We start from the raw sequence: 3,461 nt of genomic DNA, 5'->3' as shown, positions 1-3,461 counted from the left end.
AAATTGAAGGCTCAAGTGGACCACATGGTTGGAAATAGTGGAGATTAAATACCAACAATTTACCGATGGTGTGGTTCAAATTGACCTTCGAATTGCCTATATTTTGAGGTCATTCCCTATAAAATAATATTAAAAAATTAATAGACGGAGTGGATATATGAAATACATCATGATGGATCCTATAAAGCAGCTCTTGAGAGGGCCGTTCGTCACTGTTAAAACCGTGTGAAAGTGGATGTGCGGTATACGGCTACGGCCATGGGACTTTTAGCTATGGATTAAAACCGTAGAAGGGCTGTAGCAGGTTTAAAAGCGTAAACTCATCCCGCGCTGCCCTCTTTCATTTCCCCCCTTGCATGAAACTTTTCATCTCCCTCCTCTGGGAAAAAAACCCATTCCGCCCCCACCCGCATCCATCTCTCTCTCTCTCTCTCTCTCTCTCTCTCTCTCTCTCTCTCTCTCGATCTCAATCTCGATCTCCAACACCCCTTTTCTCTCTCTCGATCTCCCCTCTCACGAACCCCTCTTCTCTCCCTAAGCATCCCCTCTCTCTCGATCTCACGAAGACATCCCTCTCTGACGCCATAATCTGCGTCCATTTTAGGTATGCAAGAATGATTTTCTTCTTTTTTTCTCTTTTGAATATTCATATTGCTGTCTTTTTTTTTGTGGAATTGGATTGGGTTTTTTTTTTTAATAAAAGAAACCCACTAATTTAAGATCTCCACCTCCATAACTCTAGAAGGGGATCTGCATTGAACATATCCTCTGTTTCAACACGGCGGTGGCTCGCCATCACACCCCAACCAGCCCGTTTGGACATTTTCACAGCTTCAATGCTCTCAGTGACGGGCCCAATTTAGTTCACCTTTAACAGAAGGGCATTGCAGGCCTTTTCTTTGATTGCTTTCTCCACATGCTTAGGGTTGGTGACGAGTAGATCATCACCAACAATCTGTACTTTCTCACCAATCTCTGCAGTCAGCTTAGCATAGTACAAGAGATGGGATGGTCATCATGTCTGGGACACCTAATCAGACGCAAGCAGCATAGAGCCTTCTTCAAGCTTTCATACTCAGCTGATGGTTGTTGCTCCAGGATTCTCATGCCCAGCTGTTATGGTCACCTGGATGGGACAGGTGAAGATTTGAACTGCCACTGTTCTATACCGAGTGGACCACGCCATGAGATAAAAAAAAGGTAGATTGGGATGCTTACCATTAAGACCACCTTTTAGCTTATCGAAATTTTGGGTCAGGCTTATATTTGGTTTTCTCGATGTGGGTTAGAGTCACCTTATGAACGGGTTGGATGACATACAAACATAATGGGAGGCCCCAGTTCCAATGTCAGGCATCCCCCATCCATACCTTTCACTATGGTGTGGCCCACTTGAGCTTTAGATTGACCTGCTTTTTGGGGGTATGTACTGTAAAATGATGGATTAAGTGGATGTCACACACACACAACTTCTTTTTTCTCTTTTTGGGTTATGCTGTATCAGCAATTTGGCCGGTCTGGATTGCGGGACAATTATCCCATGTGTATGATTAAATAGGAGTGGCAATGGCTGTGGCCCAGTTATGTATGGACAGGGCTTGGTCCCCTTGGTTATTATTATTATTTTTCTATATTTTTACTCTGCAGATTCTTGAACTACCAAGTCATCCTTACTTTGTTGGTGTCCAGTTTCATCCTGAATTCAAGTCGAGACCAGGAAAACCTTCCGCACTTTTCTTAGGTATCGTCTCTATTGGCTAGTAATCCTTGTAGTAAGTAAATGACAAAAAAATTGTTGTTTCTTCAATTTAAGCATGTATTAGTTGAAGTGCATGCCTCCATGCAGAGTGAGATGATGTCAGAATCGCTTGACAATGTCTTAGACGATGATGAGGCCGAAGAGGAAACTGAGGAACTGACTAACCAGGTGAACTTCGCCTTTATTTAATAATGGAATCTGCTCTATGGAGCTAACCATGCCATGGGTTAGATGATTATCCTTTCAAGCCTCCCAAGGTGACTACAACTGATCTCTCATTATAGTGAGCAGTTGGGGACCTTGAATGAAGAAAGGTGGGTTTTGAAGTTTAGGGGATAGGAAAAGGTTATATGCTTGAGGAAACTTTGAAATCAGAAATATTTGTAACATTTAAAGTTTTAAATAGGAGACAATTTGGCCATGTACTGACATCTAGATCTTGGTAGATGAAAAAAACATAGAGTATATTTATTTTGGATAGGTTGGTTTATTTATTCAGGATGAAGTGGAAGTTTCTTTACTGAAATAAATGGTCTTTCTCCTTTAACTTACTCCATTGAGAAGAAAATTCCATGGTGGATGATATAAGTCAAATTGGGTGTGGCTAGTCCTGCTCTATTTGTTGTTGTGGCTAGCAGTGGGGTGTGTGTACTACTATGCTAACCAAAAAGAAAAAGAAAAAAAGTCTTGCTCTATTTGTCGTTGCCTCTTATTATTTATATCTTGAAAGGATATTGTCCTTGTTTCTCACCTTCCATGAAGTTTTGTCGCTGATGTCAAATGTTATTATTATTATCATTATTATTTATATATATATAAATATTATTATTGTAGTTTATGGAGTGGTAAAAGTTCTTTAACATTCAATTTGATCTATTATCTTGAGGAAGACTAATGTGACAATGAGATTTTGTCAGTTTCCTATTTTCAATTTTGAGAAACTAAGTAAGAGGACTGAATCTATCCAATATTCAGGTTGCCTTCCGTACCAAAATTTTGCATCCAAACATCAACAGTAACGGTAGCATCTGCCTTGACATTCTGAAGGAGCAGTGGAGCCCTGCTCTCATAATCTCTAAGGTGACTCAGTTCTTAATCTGCCTTGCTTCTTTTCAGGTCTTCTTGTTTGTAGCATATTCATTTTGCATGGTTAAGAAATATCCAATGTTTCAATCATTAATAATGATATTACCTGGCTCAAGGTAATTCATATGGCACTGCAGTGGTTCTAAGGTATGGCCTGGTGACTGACCATGTCGGCATGTGAATCCTATTTGACAATAACACATCAATGGGTTCCCTGCTATTTTGAGTTGGCATGATGTTTTACATGTCAAGGTGCTTTTTACCTAGCGGTTTGCCTGTCAACTACCCCTCCATGGCCTTACCATGCCTGCTTGCCCTTTGATGTGTGCATGTAATAGTTGTTATTAGGAATCAATAACAAATTACCATGTAGTTGCCTAGCAACTACCCCTCCATCACCCTACCATGCTTTGCTTGCCCTTTGGTGTGTGCATTTTATAGTTGGTATTGGGAATCAATACCAGATTACCAGGTGGGACTGTAATGTGCTTATGAATGGTGTTGGTGTGAGCATGTGCCATGGTCATATCTGAGAGCCCAGGTGGGACTGTAATGTGTTTGAGACTGATGGCTTTCTTCTTGACACTTGCCCAGGTCTTTTAGCCCTGGATTCAGA

The 3,461-nt window shown here is 40.8% G+C and overlaps 1 long non-coding RNA gene across 1 annotated transcript; it reads left to right on the top strand.

Moving 5' to 3' along the window:
* Positions 1–1,648: 1,648 nt before the first annotated feature.
* Positions 1,649–2,973, top strand: LOC131229869 (uncharacterized). Its single transcript, XR_009163632.1, has 3 exons — positions 1,649–1,741; positions 1,847–1,927; positions 2,735–2,973. It is a non-coding gene; the product is annotated as an uncharacterized LOC131229869 (long non-coding RNA).
* The last annotated feature ends 488 nt before the right edge of the window (positions 2,974–3,461 follow it).

Source organism: Magnolia sinica, chromosome 16 (genome assembly GCF_029962835.1).
Source record: "Magnolia sinica isolate HGM2019 chromosome 16, MsV1, whole genome shotgun sequence".
Taxonomy (NCBI): domain Eukaryota; kingdom Viridiplantae; phylum Streptophyta; class Magnoliopsida; order Magnoliales; family Magnoliaceae; genus Magnolia; species Magnolia sinica.
The sequence above is the reverse complement of the archived record's forward strand: the minus strand, read 5'-3'. Positions and strand labels throughout refer to the sequence as shown.